This window comes from Carlito syrichta, unplaced genomic scaffold, assembly GCF_000164805.1.
Source record: "Carlito syrichta isolate Samal-C Ts95f unplaced genomic scaffold, Tarsius_syrichta-2.0.1 Scaffold304000, whole genome shotgun sequence".
Taxonomy (NCBI): domain Eukaryota; kingdom Metazoa; phylum Chordata; class Mammalia; order Primates; family Tarsiidae; genus Carlito; species Carlito syrichta.
Window position 1 is genome coordinate 362,898 of NW_007248096.1, and position 19,159 is coordinate 382,056.

At 39.3% G+C, this 19,159-nt stretch overlaps 1 protein-coding gene and 1 pseudogene across 2 annotated transcripts in view; one reads left to right on the forward strand and one right to left on the reverse strand.

Moving 5' to 3' along the window:
- Nucleotides 1–19,159, forward strand: part of SSH2 (slingshot protein phosphatase 2) — a 293,047-nt gene that overhangs the window by 46,246 nt on the left and 227,642 nt on the right. The gene's annotated exons all lie outside the window — the stretch shown is intronic.
- Nucleotides 6,347–7,303, reverse strand: LOC103261761 (annotated as a pseudogene).

Sequence of the window (19,159 nt, forward strand, 5' to 3'; positions counted from 1 at the left end):
ACAACTTGGAATATATAGTGGGCACATAGATACTACTCTGTATCTTTTGGACATCTGCATATCTATAAAATATATTATTCAGAACTCAATATGTCCATTTTTACTTTGATATAAATATTTTTTCTGAAAAGAAGAAATTGAGCTACAAATGAATCGTGGCATTTCCTGTTTGCTCCTTTGGGCTCAAGCTTTAATGGAAATACTCCTGAACTGAGACAGGAATCCTGAGGTCTAGCCCAGACCATCACCAATTGGCTTTGTGGCCTTGAGCAAATCACTTATCTCTGTGTTTTTATAAAATGTCCTACACAAAGAATATAGCTTGTATAACAGTATTACTCAAATATGAGGTAATATTATTAGGGAGAAGGAAAAACCTTGGTCTTTGAGATTTGGGATGGTAGGGAAATAACTTCCTTAATTAAATTCAGCATGGACTGTTAGAGAAGGCATCACAGCATAAAACAAGTCAGAACTCATTTGCTTACCAGAGCCAGGCCGGTAGCATGAATACATTAATTGGGCCTAGGATAAGACTTAAGAATGTTTGGAGCCTGTGACAAATCTGTCTCTTTGTATCTCTTGCCTAAAAAAATTGGATTAATAATAATAATAATAATAATGATAAACACTGTGAGAGCTATACAGAACAGTTCTTTAGGCAGGATTCTTCCTGTGAGCTTCTGGTTTTCAACTTCTGAATTAAAGAAAAACCGTTGGCCTAGAAATAGAAGTCCCAGGTCTGCTGTTAACTAACTGGGCAGTCTTGGGCAGGTCACTGTCTTTCCCAGTCTCAATTCTTTCACCTTTGTGAGGTGAACTAAATCCATCTGTAATATCTTTTCCAGTTTTTGAGTATTTCTTTCTTTTATGTTGTGAATTCATTTATGTTCTTGTGTTAGCAAACTAATACACATGAGTATATTTTCGGACTTAGTATTTCATCTCCCAGGTACTTGGTGTGTCTTGTCTTACCTCTGCTGTTAGCTCAGCAAGTTAGGACACAGATGAGGAGGCAAATAATTCTGTGATACTTTAAGGAATTATCTTGTTTATTCATCAGATCAGCTAAAAAAAGTAACTGTGGCTCATTCAGAATTTATTAAGGAAAAACTAGGAAAGAGAATGTAATGTGATGTGTAAAATTCTTTTCCACCTTTTACAATTCAGGAAAATAAGCTTCCTTTAGGTATATTACTCCTTTGTAAGTATTAATTACTTTTCATAAAATCCCTGTCAGGGAGGAGGATAATATTAGCTTCATTTTACAGTTTAGAAATGTGAAGTATTTCTCTTTTTTTTTTAACTTTCTTTTATTATAAAGATGGGGGGTACAAGTCAGGATTAGGTACATGAGGGTTTACAAGTGGGTGAAGTCTGGGCCTCCATCTGGACCTCACTGCACTTGGTTTAGGATCCAGTACCCTTAGTGAAGTTACATGCCCCCACTTTCTCCCTTCCTTGGCAGTATCCCACTACTGCTGAAGAAGTGGGAAGTATTTCATTGTTTATGACTTAAGTGGGCTGAATTAATAGCAGAATTCTGGACTCTAGGATGATGCCCAGATTCCGCTTAGACACTTTATAGTATTCAACCCACCTCTTCTATCTGGACAGAATACACAGGTCCCCTGTCCTCACATTTCTGTATGTCCACATCTGAGTGTGTCAAGGCCCAGTTCAGATACTTCACAATGACCTCCCTCATTCTTAAGCAGAAAGTAATTTATTTTGCCTTGTAATTATATTTTTCTTCCAGTACTAAACTGAAGTTTACTTAAGAATGAAATCTGTGTTTGATTCATCTTTGTATACTGTTCAGCAGAGTGCCCAGAGAGTTACTCAATGATATTAGATGGCCAGCTAACCAGATGGATACTGGACAGCTGGTTAGATGGATGGCAAATTAGTGAATTAATGATTTAATGACTAGAAGGCTCTTTATTCAAGCAGCATGTGCATATAATATATTAAGTTCTCTATGCAACTGGTCTGCTCTTATTTTTTATTTGATTTTCAGAAGTGAATTATTTTGTAATAATTTTTGAAAACATCCTTCTTTTTAACATTCTATTCTCCTGCATCTTTAGGTGTCAAAATTCAGTACACCCAACATTCTATTTGTGGCTTTGCTTTCACCAGCTTAATTTTCATGAGCCTTGGCTGAGACTTGGAAACACTGCATCTTGTTTTGGTGATTTTCTGATGGACCACAGGTCTCAAATAGATGTCACACACTGTTGGAGTAGATATAACAAATAAAAAGACAGACAATTGATCTTCTTTGTTTCAAGTAGTCTGTTCTCTTATGTTAGATTTAGCTTGATTCTGGACTTATTTATTAATTTTAAGGATGAGTTGTACTTTCCTTTCTAATATTCATTTATTCACAACAGTACCTCGTAGGTACTCAGTACTGGAGTAAATGAGAAAAGTGAACAGTTAGTTGTAACAAAATACTCTGGTCGGAGGTGTTGATGATGAGGGAGGCTGTGCATATGTAGAGGCAGAGAGAATATGGGAAATCTGTATACCTTCTGCTCAGTTTTGCTGTGAACCCAAACGTGCTCTAAAAATAAAGTTTACTTTAAAAAGAAGAACAGTAGAAAGCTCTGTAGCAAAGTGGAAACAGCAGGAGCTTCTGAGTAAGAAAAGCCTGTTTGAATAATGGTTCTACCTCTTATATTCATCTTGGATAAATTATATGACTAAGTCCATGTATATCTGTAATATGGAAATGATAATACTTAACCTATATTATGGATTTTCAATATTCTTAGTTTAAAATATTTGTCAACATGCATTCTGATTTTTTTCTTGTTTGGAAAATGTGGTCATCATATCTTAGTTCTTAGACTTTTCACCATGGAATTTTAAAACTATATACTTCTTGGTACATTTTAAAAAACAATGTACAGACATGAAATTTAGGGGAAAATAATGTAATTTAGGCACCATTTTGTACCATCTGTATAACTATGAAAAATAATACCAGATGTTGTATTTGTTAAGTTCCTGAGATTGAAATCAGAATATCATACAATCTTGAACCAGACTTTTTCAGTTGTTCACTTGCTGCTTTGAAATTGTTTTTCTGCCTATTCATTTTTGATATAGCTTGGAAAATTTGAGATCTTGCGTTTCATAGTGTACCATTAATTTATTTATTGGATATAGTCATACCATAATATAATTAGTAGGACACAGCTAGATTTTTTTCTCATTTTTTTGTATATGCCTTACAATAATATTATGACTAGCAATTCATCATTTAATATAATGAATATACTATATATAAGTATATTATATATAATATATATTATTTATATTATTTAATATAATGAATATACCATAGTAGAAATCTAGAACAAATATGAATGCTGTGTAAAGTAGTAAGGGAGACTTGCTGTCCATATTTTTTTTATCTCTTTGTTTCCATATATTTCACCAATTTTTTTTAATCTTCAGGTTTTTAAAATTTTATTTTATTTGAGTCAGAGTCTCGCTTTGGAGTGCAGTGGCTTGATCACAACTTACCATAGCCTCGACCTCCTGAGCTCAGGTGGTCCTTCTGCTTCAGCCTCCTGAATAGCAGGGACTATAGGTGTGGCCACCATATCCAGCTAATTTTTTTGATTTTCTGTAGAGACAGGGTCTTACTATGTTGCCCAGGCTAATCTTAAACTCCTGGTCTCAAGCAAACCTTCCACCTTGGCCTTCCAAAGTGCTGGGATTATAGTTGTGAGCCACTGTTTCTGGCCAAAAAACCCTTTATTCTTTGATTTATTCATTCTATTCATAACATTCTAAACATCTTGAGCATCTACTATGTGTCACATGTAGTGCTAGGCAATAAGTATGCATTGATGAATAAAGCAGACATAATTCCTTCTTTCGTGACACGTACTTTATTTATATAGTAGTGAAGATAGAATTAAGCATGTACACAAATTTGTAATGGCAAACTGTGATAATTCAGTGACAGAAACAAATAGGGAGCAGTACTTAGACTGTATGTTAAGAAGGGCCCATGAATGAGTCAGACATAGGTTTGTAGAATGACTAGACGCTAGACATAGGGAAAAAGGAAAGAGAGAGTATAAACAAAAGGAATATTCAAAGGATCTGAGATGGGAGATAGTGTGGCAGGTTTGAAGAGCTGAACAGAGGCTGATGTGGGTAGATGATAATGCAGCAGGGCTGATGAGGAAACTAGAGAAGTAGACAAGAGCCAGATCATATGAGACTTTACAGATCATAGTACGAAGTTTGGATCTCCCCCCACCCCAAGAACTATCGAGAAACAACTGAAAAGTTTTCAATATGGGAGTGACTATATTTCTACTTTCAAAAGATGGCTTTCGCTGCTGTGTGGAAGATAGATTGTAAACGATAAAGGTAGAATGAAGGAGGCAATTGCAGATGAGAGATCATACATGAAGATAACAAGAATTAGATTTAAGACATTTTTGGCCAGGTATGGTGGCTCATGCCTGTAATCCCAGCACTTTGGGAAACAGAGGTGGGAGGATATATTGAACTCAGGAGTTGGAGGCTGCAGTGAGCTGTAGTGATGCAACTGCACTCCAGCTTGGGCTCAGAGTGAGACTCAAATTTTTTTTTTTGAAGACATATTTTGTAGATAGAACCTGCAGGGCTTACTGATAAACTGAATAGGTTTGAGGCAAAGGGTCAAGGATCACTCCAGATTTCTGATTAGAGCAACTGAGGTGTATGTTTGTACTGTTTCTGAGGTAAGGAATACTAGACCAGGGCAGATTTGGGGGAGAGAAAGAGAATAGAAATTGAAATGGCAAGTATAGTTCTGACATGATAAATTTCACATGACTGTGAGACTTCCAGTGGAGAAGACAAATTGTTGAGTTTGGAGATTAGAGGCAAGATTTGAATGAAGGATATACAGACAGTCCTCAACTTACCATGGTTTGACTTAATGATTTTTCAACTTTACGATAAGTTTACCATGATGTAGTCCCATCCTAAGTTGAGGAGCAATGATGTACATTTGGGAGTCATCATTGAATAGTTGGTATTTAAAGTTCTGGGACTAACTAATGAGTTCACTTAGGGAAGAGTTGAGAGAGAGAGAGAGACAAGAGACAGAGATAGAGACAGAGAGAGAGACAAAGACCCAGGACCGACTCCTCAATCTTGAGAATCTACAGCATTATAATTAGCTTAATATTCTCACTGAGTTAGGTGTTATCTGACAATCAGAAAGAATTTTGTATATCCATGTTCTCTTTTCTTTTTTTCTGGTTTCCTACATGTAATATAGTTATACTTTAATTCTTGACTTACATGGTCCATGGACTTTATGAAGGGGTGAGTAGCTACCATTTTGGGATTATTTACACTGTGCGTGCTAATTTGCATATTTTGTTTCAAATTTTGTCAGCAACCTTGAAGATAGATACTCTTAATCTCATTTTACAGATGAGGAAACTAAGGCTAAGAATGATTAAGAAACTTGTCCAAAGTCACACACTAGGAAGTTGCAAAACCAGAGTTTGTAAAGGACAGCCTGAGGGCAAAGCCCTTGTGTTTTTTTTACCCCATACTTCCTTCCTATGGAGGCAAATGCTCAACACTGATCGTGAAATGAGCCTCCAGCATTCAAGGAGGTGACAGAGTACATGGTACACAGCAGGTGTCCAGAAGGTGGCTGAACCAGGCTGCAGGGAGAGCACTCTTGGTTTTCCGGTACCATTTGCCTTGTGAAGCTCTGTGCCAGATGCTGGATTGTCCTCATCATCATCCATTACATTATGTACATTATGTAAAATGTACATAAAATTATTAGCAAAATCTGCACTCTACTTTAAAAAATTATTTCTGCTTTATCCCTTTACAACAGACTAAGCTAAGCATATAGCGTGATTTTAAAAGATACTAGGATCTAAACTGACTTTAGTACTAACCATTTTCAAAGGCTCACTACACAAATCAGTCTCCTGCAAGTCTCCTGTTGGGTAAACCTTTACAGGTCACTGGAGGCATTACCCTAAACATTCACATTGCAATCCAGATATAAGGGGGGCTTCAGTGGCTTAGTGAACCACCTACCCTTGTTAACAACATAGCTGAGATTGTCCACAACAATCAAAGAAAGAACTTTGAATTTGACCATCAGTGATATATAACCAGTGCCCCTCCCCCCAGCCATCCTACATTCAGCATCTGCTACAAAGCTGGGCTCCCTTTTGGGGAACTTACTGAACCTTGTTGTCTTAGCTGTTCTAGGCTACTAGGTGGCCACTTCAGAGAGAAGACTTAAGTAAGGCAAAGTGGTACAGGCTTCTGATAAGGCACGGTGCATCTACACTCAGGTGCTTGTAGTCCAAACATGCATCTGTATGGCCTGGTGCACATATCTGATGTTGGGTCTCTGGTTGGGGTCAGGATAGACGCACATACTGGCCAGTTCTCCTAGCTTCTCCAAATAGTGCTCTACAAAGAGAGGTGGATGGTCTCACTGCTCAATCTTCTGGCAGAGGGAAATAAGATTGATTTTTATCACCATAGAAGGGGCTCTGAAGAGTGGCCAACTCAGCAAATAGCCCAGGGACCAGATGTCGGACTTGAAGATGTAGCCATTCTCATGAATCCTCTCCAGGGACATGTATTATGGCATCTGGACTAGGAGTGGGCTGCGGTCGTCTTAGAGCTGAAGAAGCAGCCCAGATCGAGGTCACCAAGCTTCACAACTCCCATGGGCATGATGAACACATTGGCAGGCTTGATGTCTTAGTGCATGACCCGGTGAGAGTGTATGTGCCCTACTGCGCTGCACAGTTGTACGAAGTACTTCCACACCATCCTCTCAGGGATGAGCTGCTTCTGCTTCTTGAAGCACTTGATCATCTTGTGAGAGGTCCCCTGTATTGGCCAGCTCCAGCACAATGTTCAGCTCATTGTCTTCAGTAAGCGAGTGTAAGTACTTGATGATATTTGGATGGTTCAGTTGCTTCAGGAGGCCGATCTCCTTGACACAGCCCTACCTTGCCTTGGCGTCCATCAAATCAAAGGTCTGCACCTTCTTAGGGGCATCATCTTCCTGTCCAGCAGGCAAGTGGCCTTGAACATACACCTCATTGAATTGTCCTCAGCCTATAGTCTTCTCAATCTGGAAGTCCGCCAGTGAGCAGCAAAATGATAGGGTGTTGAGGTGCCCCTATGGGTCAGGAGGGTGCACAGGCCGTGGGGTATGGCAGAGGTTGTTTGGGCTTCTTCCATGGGGCATGTGGCTGGACTGTCCTACCATCCTGCATGCCAGCCTCACAGGGGCACTGGTGGCACACAGCGGGCTCGACTGCCATGGGGGACCAGTGTGCAGGCCGGCGGGAGCACTGGGTCCCACACGAGTTGGTGGCACCACAGCCACACGCTTGTCCACTCTGTTCCGCCACTGGTGCCCTCCGTGTTCTCGTTTCATAATTTATAATGGCAATAAATAAAACAAATCCAACAATAAAATATTTTAAGTTAAACATGTTAATCTGATAACCCCTTTTAATAAAATATATTTATTTGGTATACTCATAAACTCCTCTGGAAATTAGTCATTATTTTGAGCACATCCTTTTTTTTGAGTTGGAGTCTCACTCCATCGCCCAGACTGGGGTGCAGTGGCCGAACCTCGATCTGTTGGGCTCTAGCGATCCTTCTGCCTCAGCCTTCCAAGTAGCTGGAACTACAGGCGTGCACTACCACGCCCAGCTAATTTTTGATTTATTGTAGAGATGAGGTCTCACCAAGTTGCCCAGGCAGGTCCCGAACCCGCGGTCTCAGGCAATCCACTCACCTCAGCCTCCCAAAGCGCGGGATTACAGGCTGAGCCACCAAGCCCGGCTGAGCACATCCCTTTTAAGGGAATATAAATGTAGAAAATGGAGGAAACTGTACCAAATATAAAATTTCCCAAGAAATTTTCCTAGAAGCTTGTTTGTTATTAGTCATTCACTCATAGCAAATTCTGTTCTTGCCCATAACTTCTTCTAAAAACAGAATGGAAAACAGAAGGGAACTTTTCCTTGGGCCAGGATTTTCAACTAATTAATTAATTAAAAAAAATTTTTTTTTAAGAAACAGGGCCTCGTTCTGTCACCAGGCTGGAGTGCAAAGATGAGATAATGAGATCATAGCTCACTGTTACCTCGAACTTTTGGGCTCAAGTGATTCTCCCACCTTAGCCTCCTTAGTAGCTAGGACTATAGGCATATGCCTGGCTAATTAAAAAAAAAAATTTTTTTTGGACACAAGGTCTTACTGTGCTGCCCAGGCTGGTTTTGAACTCCTGGTCTCAAGTGATCCTCCCTCCTCGCCTTCTAAAGTGCTGGGATTACAGATGTGAGCTACTGTTCCCAACCCCTCCAATCACTTTAAATTTCCTTCATTCAGGTCCAATGTCCTGTACTAATAGTAGAAGTTGATTGACATTTGCCTTAGTAGGTGAAAATGCTAAAATTCACCTTTTCTTTTGGATACATGGCTTCATTTTTAATATTTATTGTCTCCATGTGTTTTAAATGTTTCTTTGGAGGTTTTTGAGCTAGTTGTATATTTTAAATCTTTTTTATTTTAAAAGTTTTATTAAAAGTCATCCTACCCATTTCCATTTCTCTTGGATTTTTTTAGTTATACATAAGTAACTGGATATTTTAGGTTTTTTTGCATGTTGGTTTGCTTGCATATTTCGTTAACCCTATATCTCTAAAACTCAACAAAATTAACTTTTAAAATTCTCCTTTCTAACATGAAGCATTTCAGAGGCCACTACTTTTACCTTACTGTGCCAAAAAAAGCTCTTCAGGCTGCCAAGACTATTCATCTGCTATGTTAAGCCCTCTTTCTGTACTCTGTATCACCTTGTTAAGAGAGCACTAGCCTTCTTTAGTTATTTTTCCTGTACCCACCTAACCTTTTGTAAATGTCATTAAGCTCCTTTAGTAGGGAGGGAGATTTCTTTTTTAATGTAGGTTCTAGGTGTAGGAATACATACTCATTTTTATTATTGCTATTGCATTGTTTCTTGAATGGGAGTCAAGAGTTCATGTTAATGTTGTATTGTGCTAGTGTAGTCCTGTGAGTACTAATAGTTACCTATTCCATAAGGTGCTAAAACTGAAAGCTGTAGACTCTTGCATTTTCAGGAATTAGAGCTGGAATTAGTTTAAAACCAACATGTGCATAATACATAAGAAATAATTTGATCCTTTCATAACTTTGAAAACCAGAGCAAGTATAATGTCTAATGTACCACTGCTTTCTATCATTGTTTTTCTGCTTGAAAAATAATCAGTCAGATTTATTAAATAATTTGGTTGAAATAAGAGTCTCCCCTATGTTTTACTAAGCACAGTAATTCAATGTGCTACAATTTAACTATTCACCTGTTGTTGAACATTCAGGCTGTAATATATGAGGGGGGGGAGAGAGAGAGAGAATTCTGTAGGGATATTTTCTGCATAAATATTTATGCATATTTCTGTATTCCTTTAAAGTGAATTCTGTAATCTACTAAGTCCAAGGTAATGAACATCTTTAAGACTTTTGATACAGTGTCATATTACTTTCAGAAAAATTTTGCCATGTTATGCTGCCTACCATTAGTGTATAAGAGTTCCTCTTTTTTCCTAGCTTTGGAAACATTTATAGTCTCTTATCTTTGCCACTCTAAAATATGAAAATTGTATCTTGTTATATTTTCCTTTTTTGATTAACTAATAAAGTAGGACATGTATACTTTCTGATTTCTTAAAAAGAATCAAATTAGAAAGCACCAATGCAGATAGACAGAACAATATATCTTTATACTGGCATGAAAAGGAATTGTCTACAAATTACTGCAAGAGAGTATATTTTCAAATCTTGCTATCTTTAGAGACTAGATGTAAACTTTAAATTCTGCTATTGAAACCTCAAGCTCTAACCAGTATTCAGTAGGATATTAACATTCTGAGTCCAGTGTTCCAGAATATAAACTTGCCAGTTCTCTGAAAACACTGGAACACAAATGGAAAATTCAATAGCCTCACTTCAGTGATTTGCTTACAGTCCACTAGTGGGCAAAATGCAGGCAGGACTTGCCAGCTGCTCTGCATCTGCAAACATTTGTGCAGAACTAATTTTAATAGCAGATGTTGAGGGGGAAAAACAAAACTGCAGCCTCCCCTCTGAGAAAGTTGGACCTATCCCGTGACTTCTCAGATGCCCTATGACCCTGTTAGCCAGAGTTTCATTCCTAAAATACCATATTTTGTTTCCTTTCTTTCTCATGCGAAAAGTTTTAGAAATGCTTAAGGGAATCTAACAACTTCAGAAAGTCTTAGTACTGCTTCCACTGACCCTGTATGATGTTGTCATGTATAGTAGAATCTTTGTCTACAATTACAATTGAATCTTTCAATCATCCATGAAAGATTCCATTCTAACCTTTGGGGTAGCAGACTTATTTGTGTTATATTCATCTAAAAGAAAGTCTGTTTCTTCATTTTGTATTAAAGTAAAAGTTATAGGTAATGAAGAGAAATTTTAAAAGGAAATTATTATTTTGTTTATTAGATAAGTAATGAAGGCATGGTAATTCCAGCAGAAATTTTCTAAATCAATGTCTGAATGATGCCATGTACAAATTCTGGGTTTGTGATATTCATGTTCCATGTCTCCAAAGGGCACATGGGCCCCTATAGGGCACTTGTCAGTATCCTTGCTCACATGTTAGAGTTTAGTCAAATCTGGTTCTTTCTGGGATTTGTTTACATCTGAAATGCTAAATAAATTCTTTTGTTGTTATTTGATTTTTAAATTATTTATTTATTTATTTTGAGTTGGGTTCTCACTCTGTCTCCCAGACTGAAGAGCAGTGGCATGATCACTGCTTACTACAGCCTCAAACTGCTGGGCTCAGGTGATTCTTCTGCCTTAGCCACCAGAGTTGCTAGACTATATGCATGCACCACCACTGCCCACTATTTTTTAATTTTTTGTAGAGCTAAGGTCTCACTATGTTGCCTAGACTGGTCTTGAACGCATGGGCTCAAGCAGTTCTGCCTCGGCCTCCCAAAGTGCTGGGTTTACATTCATGAGCCACCACGCCTGGCCCTGATTTATTTTTAATTTATTTTTCTAAACTAAGTCATACATTCACATGGTTCAAAAGTCAAAAACTTCAGAAAGGGCATGTAGTGAAGTTGTCTTCTACTTCTGTCCTGGCCATCAAGTTCTCCTCTTCACAAGCAATGTTTAGTTTTCTATGTCCCTTTCTTGAGGCACTCTATGAATAGACATGCAAATATGTCTGTGTGTGTGTGTGTGTGTGTGTGTGTGTGTGTGTGTGTGTGTGTGTGTGTATATACATACTTGTCCTCTCTTTTATACTAATGATAGCATACTATATAGGATATTTTGTATCTTGCTTTTTTTCACTTAGAAATATTTCTGTTATTACATAAAAAGCTTCCTTGTTTTAATTTATTCCTAGATAGGATTCCATTGTATAGATGTTGCCCATAATGTATTTAACCAGTCTCTATGTTATTGTTCTTATAATAAATGCTGCAGTGAGTAACATTGGGAAAATATCATTTCACATAATTATGGTCAATTCCTAGAAGTGGAATTGCTGGCCCAAAGGGAATAGTTTTATTTTTAATAGACGTGAAGCTAGGATGGAACCGAAGGTCTAATCATCAAACTAAACTTGAAAAAAAAAAGTATTAACTATATCCCATGCATGAATTTCATATCTAAGCTCTAGTTTTCCTCTAGGATTGGGCTAATGACTATTATAAATTCCCTTGCTTTAGGATTCCTGCTACCTGTGAGAAGAATTCTGGTTTCAACTGGGCCTTGACTCTGTGCAGAGATTAACACAGAGTTTGATTTCTATAGGGGATTTTCCTGCACTTTGCCTTTGTTCCTCAGAAGTTGCTGTCAAAAGCAACTTACCCTTTTCTTCTTTTCAGAGGAACTCTTTTCTGTAGCAGTTATCATCAGGTGGTCATGTCCACAGAAGCCCCTGCTAATTTCCTGCCTTGGGCAGGATGAATTTTCCCTATGACTTGTGAGTTCCGTGGTCCTTCATCTTCTCCTTGTTGCTGCCCTGTTTTGGGTCTCTAGTCTCCTTGCTTTTGTTATTTGGTGCTAAATTCTTGTCCTGGCTCTTCCCTTTGGCCTAAAGCTTAGGGACCCAAAGTGTTTATGTTTTGCTTCAATAAAGACATAGAGTACCTGGGAAGCTGCAGTGGCCCCAGTGGAAATACTCCAAAGATGGGACTATGAAACCTTTGAAGCCACACTAACTGAGGCAAGGGAGCAGCCCTGTACGGCTCTCTGCAGCCCTACCTCAGATTTGAGCTTTGACTAACCAACAAGTTGCTCTTTAAGGAATGGTTGGCTTGGATTTGGGACAACCAACACTCTTGGTTGTAGGAGGTACTCCTTCATGACTAGAGTTTCTCACCACAGTGGCTCTCATGACATCTCCCAATTAAGGTTTTGTAGCTAAAACCTTTGGTATTAACTGTCTATTTGGAATCTCTGGCTCTTGAAGCGATTTCTGAATTTATCTCAGAAATCCTTTTCCTAAGGTAAAAACTTAGAGAAATGTCCCATTTCTTTGATGCACTCTTTTTCTCTAGACGCTCTTGCTTCTCTGTTCTCTGGAGCATTGCTGTTTTATGACTAGCATCTGTTGAGACACTTCTACTCTCATCCATTTGCTCATTTCTCGACATTATTCAACTTGTAGTCAGTTCTGAACCACCTCTATTAGCCCTCCATAAAGTCCCGCTTTTCCAGGTTATTTTCAATGATACTGGATGAGAGAGATTAAAAAGTCTGCCTGTTTTTGTCCTCACTCAGGTGAAAGGGAGGATTCTGCCATCCCATGACCAGTATTTGACAAGGACCCCTCTAAGAATTCTCTGGTAGGGACTGGATCTTATGAGATCACCTTGTCATCTACTTATAGAGGGTTTGCCCCAAGGAGCTTGTCAACCTCTCTATAGTGTCAGCCCCTAAAATGTGGTTGACCAAGGAGAAAAAGGCAGATTAGAGCAGAATCTGTAATTGTGCTTCTCTTACCTTTAACCAACGTTTTTTTTTTTTTTGAGTTGGAGTCTCACTCTGTCGTCCAGACTGGAGTGCAGTGACATGCTCCTGGCCACTGCAGCCTCGACCTGCTGGGCTCTGGCAATCTTTCCACCTCAGCCTTCCAAGTAGCCGGAACTACAGGCGGGCACTACCACGCCCGGCTAATTTTTTGATTTATTGTAGAGATGAGGTCTCGCCAAGTTGCCCAGGCGGGTCTCGAACCCACGGGCTCAGGCAATCCACTCACCTCAGCCTCCCAAAGCACGGGATTACAGGCTGAGTCACTGAGCCCGGCTACCTTTAAACAATTTAATGATGATTCAAGAATACTGAGGAGTAGGCCCTAGCTCTGTTGCACCAAAAATTGGATATGAGTTTTTAGTAATTGTCAAGTGTTAGGATCAGGGAAGAAGAGCCCCAGAGAGGTATTCAGATTATATTTCCCTCAGATAGTTGTAATGTTTGATGTAACTATTTCTTCAAAGAATAGAGAATGAATCTCTTTGAAAGATTATGCCTTAGGTTTACAATCTTTCACTCTTTTCACTCAGCTCCTTTTAGGCAGCAGCTCTCATCATAGTCCGCTTAATCAATTAGAATGCCAAAGAGGCCTAGCTACAGGGTAAGGAGATCTTGTGGTCAGAATGTTATATAGGAAACCAGTTGCAAATAAAAGATCATCACTCACTTTACTCCCAGTTCAGCCTGGTAGTTCTTAATTTTAGGTATCTCTAGCCTTCCTTGCTAATCACTTAGCTTCCTCTTCAGTACTAGAGCTAAATCTTTCATTTGTCTTATTTATTAAGGAAGGCATCAAGTTCTTTCCTTGCAAGGAACTAGGCCTAATCCTTGGTCTAAGGAAAAACTGCTCTTTTCACAATCATCTGAAACCTGACTTGGTAGTATCTCAGGATTCTATCTTAGTAACAGCAATCTTTCTGTACTTATCTTTCTTTTCTGGCACACATCTTCAGACAAATGTCCAAGGGAGGCTTTTCTCTCCTTTTTTACTCGGTCTTCTTGTCTTCAAATTTCTTTTTCTGAAGTCCCTTAGTTTCTCTAAAATAGCCTCCTTTTTGCTGTTCAAACCTTCATTCCCCAAAGAAATAACAGAGCTCTACCTCTTTGTATAATCTACTGGAGCATACAGTGATCAAATTACATGATACACACACTAGCATCTTTTTTTTTTTTTTTTTGAGTTGGAGTCTCACTCTGTCGCCCAGACTGGAGTGCAGTGGCCGCTCCCGGCCACCGCAGCCTCGACCTGCTGGGCTCCAGGGATCCTTCTGCCTCAGCCTTCCAAGTAGCTGGAACTACAGGCATGCGCCACAATGCCCAACTAATTTTTCTTTTTTTTTTTGAGTTGGAGTCTCACTCTGTCGCTCAGACTAGAGTGCAGTAGATGTTCCCGGCCACCGCAGCCTCGACCTGCTGGGCTCCGGGGATCCTTCCGCCTCAACCTTCCAAGTAGCTGGAACTACAGGCGCACGCTACCATGCCCGGTTAACTTTTTGATTTATTGTAGAGATGAGGTCTCGCCAAGTTGCCCAGGCAGGTCTCGAACCCGCAGGCTCAGGCAATCCACTCACCTCACCCTCCCAAAGGCACAGGATTACAGGCTGAGCCACCAAGCCCGCACACTAGCATCTTTAAAACCCAATTTACTTTCATAGCCCAGGTCCCAAATCGAACTACACATAATTTTTTTAAAGGTGTTTGTGTGTTCGAGACCCGCCTGGGCAGAGAGACCTCATCTCTACAATAAATCAAAAAAAAAAGTCAGCCGAGCGTGGGTAGCGCGTGCTTGTAATTCCGGCTACTCGGAAGGCTGAGGCGGAAGGATCACTGGAGCCCAGAAGGCGAGGCTGCGGTGGCCGGAAGCGGCCACTGCACTCCAGTCTGGGTGACCGAGTGAGACTCCAACTCAAAAAAAAAAAAAAATAGGTGTTTGTGTGGCACATAGCTCTCATATATTGGTCTGAGGAGGGAAATAACTAGAATTCTATGGTTTTAATAAGACCTTAAATATAATACATAGAGTGATTTCCAAATAAATAGGGATCAACAAGTATTTCATGTTTTCAGCACACATTGAGTTAGGCTTGCTGTACCTCCTTTTTTGCTAGCCTGTTGTCACCTTATGGAGTTGACAGGACTGATTTTTTAAAAACTCCTACACAGAACAGTAGGGAAATAAGCAACTAACTTGTTAATAGCAGGAGTCTAACCAAAAATGGAAAATAATAGAGTTTGCTTAAGTAGAGACAAACCAGCCTCTCTATGGATTACATTTCAATTTTGAGCCACTTAATTAGCAACTAGACACAAGATTTTCTCCTTAAGATTCCAGGTCTAGAAGTACTGAGATTATTTCTTTGCTATTTTTTTTCCTTATTTTTCTTTTTGTAGCTTTCAGCCAGTATTGAACATCTACCACTGGCTTCTTTGCTTTTCCTGTCTTTATAAACTTGCTTATTAACTTGTTCTTGCTTTTATGTATATTACTTTTCAGAATCCACTGTGGTACCTTAGTGTGCATTTTACATTATATAAGTATTCATCAAATACAGGGAGTGACCCTCTACATTGACTGAATAACCTATGTATATGAATGACTGCTTTTGCATCTCACTGGAGATATACCACGTTTCTTTTGGTAGTTTTGCTGTCAGTTGCTAGTTTGGGAATCCAAGCATAAGTAAGGAATGTTTCTATGGAGAAAACATAATTTAAGATCTACACATGCATTTCTGGATAATCTTTGTACTGCTTGTTTCCAATTAACTAATCTTTTTGCACTGGTTTCAAACTCTTCCTGAATAGTCTCCTTTGCTCCCTTATTCTGATCTTTGTAAACTTACTGTTCTTCATCCTCTATTAGTCTTTAGAAAGCACTGATTTTTAATTAATCACAAATAGATTTTGTTCTAGGTTTCTTGTTATTTTCTCTTCAGCTTCTACTATTTCTGTCTTTTGTATCCTAAATTAAAAAACAAAACTCATTTAAGTTCAGTGAAATGTATCTGGCAGAAATTAAGGTTAGCAAAGTCCTCTTCTCCTTCAAGGAATGATTTTGTTTTTAGAGTAATTTTGATTTCTTCTTGGTATCCATGATTCTTTCTTAAACTAGGGTTAAAAGCTTCTCAGAGCTCTGACAGATGATCCCAGTACATTTGAACTCTTATGGCAAATTATCCACAAGGCAGAAGTTGAATCTCAAGTCCTCCCTATCTTCTAATACATCAACATTTTATAAACTGGATATGAAACTAGGTTGTAAAGCTTTCCTACTGGGGTTCTCTAATTTCTAGGTTAAGTTTAAACTGCTGATCCTTTTTCTTTACTTCACGCTCTGGTGTTAAAATAATAAATGTGATGATCTTTTAGCACAGCGGCAGTGACTTAATTGTGGTGCTGTATCAATCTTAAGCTTCAGGAATTACTTCACACTCCTTTTAATTGTAGACTTACCATTTTAGCATTTAAAATCTGTTTCTGTATCTGCGTCAAGTATGTATAAATAGACATTTATTTCTTACTTCTATTTGATTGTAGAGAAACTGTTTCTTCACTCCTAGAAAAGTAATTGGAATTTAGAGACTACATAACTGTTTTCGTAGGACTGATGTGATTCCACCATTGTGGTTTTAATATAGTGATTTAAGTGCTAAAGCTGCAAAAGCAAATGCTTTAGACCGTTGGTTCTGAAACATCAGTGTATATCTCAATTACTGGAGGGCTTGTTAAAAACACATTTCTGGACTCTACCCCCAGATTATTATTTGCTAGACCTGGGTTGGAGCCCCAAAATTTGCATTTCTAACAAGTTGTCAGGTAATACTGCTGGTCTGGAGACCACACTTTGAGAATCACTGTTTAGAAGATGTTTCTCCTATTTTAGAAACATGCCCTTTTAGGGCAGATGGTTATATTAGAAAAATGGAAGGGAAAAAATGCAAAAAACAAAGCAACTTAAAGGAGATGGCAGGGTTTGGGGTCCTTTTTTAAAAAGTAAATATTCAGATTATCTCTGTGTGAGGGTGTGAATTTGCTACTACAAATAATGTGGCATTTTTATAGGATCTGAGATATGATCACAAATGAACTTTCAAAGATTGAAAAGTGAAACCTCTAAATCTTATTACTGTTAGTTGCAATAAAATCTTAGAAAGGGCAGGGGAGAAGTGTGAAAGAGCATGAATGCTATATCTAAGAGACTTGAGTTAAAATCTCTACTCTGCCACTTAGACTTACTGAATGAATTTGGAGTGTAAAACCTCACTGGGTTGTTTTAGTATTAAATGAAATAATAAATCTGAAGTGCTCTGTGTATGGTAGCTGTCCATCAAAGTTATTTTCACAGAAGGTGGCCTCAGAGCCGGGCTTGGTGGCTCAGTCTGTAGTCCTGAGCCCAGCCAACTGTGATATTTTTAACATAAGCCAAGGGGCAATGCGGTTATAGAGTTGGTACAGTGATCAATCCAATTATTGAGGTTCTGGATTCTTTTTATCTTTTCTGCTGTATGATCTCTAATGTACGGATCACTCCTTTCAAGGTCATAAAATGGCTGTCACAGCTCTAGACATCATATCCTTGCCCAACTGCATCTAAAGGTATAGAAAGGACAGTTTCTTTTCTCAGGTCTTGTTTATCAAAGTGGAAAGCCTTTCCCACAAGCCTCTAGCAGACTTGTTCTCAGGTCTTGTTGACCAAGATTAGGATATATGATTGTGGGCCAGGCTCGGTGGCTCAGCCGTAATCCCGCGCTTTGGGAGGCGGAGGTGAGTGTATTGCCTGAGCCTGCGGGTTCGAGACCCACCTGGGCAACTTGGCAAGACCTCATCTCTACAATAAATCAAAAAATTAGCCTGTCGTGGTAGTGCGTGCCTGTAGTTCCAGATACTTGGAAGGCTGAGCAGAAGGATGGCTGGAGACCAGCAGGTCGAGGCTGCGGTGGTCGGGAGCGTGCCACTGCACTCCAGTCCGGGTGACAGAGTGAGACTTCAACTCAAAAAAAAAAAAAAAAAAGGATATATGATTGTGTTCTGGGCTCTAGGGAGACTAAACAGAAAGACAGGTATCTGCCCTTGTGAGTGGTGGCACTTGTAGGTGAGAGAGGTGAGAGATGACTGTTGGGTGGACAACAGAGAAGATCTGCAATAAGGAGACAGAATCATGCACAGATTAGAGAACACTACTGGGCAATTTATCATAGCCTAAATTGTATGCTCGAGGCCAGGGACTGATAATCTTTTTCTGTTAAGGGCCAGATAGTAAATATTTTAGGCTTTGCCAGTCACATATGACATTTGTTGCATATTCTACTTTGCCTTTAAAACAACAACAAAAACAGAACTCTTTAAAAATGTGAAAACCATTCTTAGCTTGCCAGGCTGTGGGCCACATTTGACCCACAGGCTATAGTTTGCCAATCCCTGCCTACACAATGAAGGCTCTGAGGGGAGCTCCTACTTCAGTGAGGTGGAATATGTCATTCTGAAACTTTCTGAAACTCTGCGATTTGAGTGGTGCTTTGAAAGATGGGTGAGATTTGGACTGAGAAATGTGCTCCTTCTGAAAGTCATAGTGAACAGGAAAGCAAGCCTGTGATGTTTACCACAATGCAGCCATGTTACATGTGGAGAGCAAAGAGCTGTAGTGCCTTTGCAAATGAAGTAGATTAATTGCAAGCCAGAGTTAGGGACTAGTGTGGCATGAAAATCTTAACTGCCTCAGCCCCTGACGGCCAGCCTACTAAGTAGCTCTGAGAAATGAAGATGCTCTTTTGGCTTATAGCCTCCATGTTGATCTGGAGCCCAGGGAGGCAGTGTTTCTTGTAACCAATAATTGACTCTTCTAGTAGGAGCTGCTACTACTATGACTAATTAAAGAATAAACATCTTGTGTTCAGGGGAGTGAAGGCAGTTGGTCTCTTTCTTTTTTTGAGTTGGGAATCTCACTCTGTCGCCCAGACTGGAGTCCCGGCCACCGCAGCCTGGACCTGCTGGGCTCCGGCGATCCTTCCGCCTCAGCCTTCCA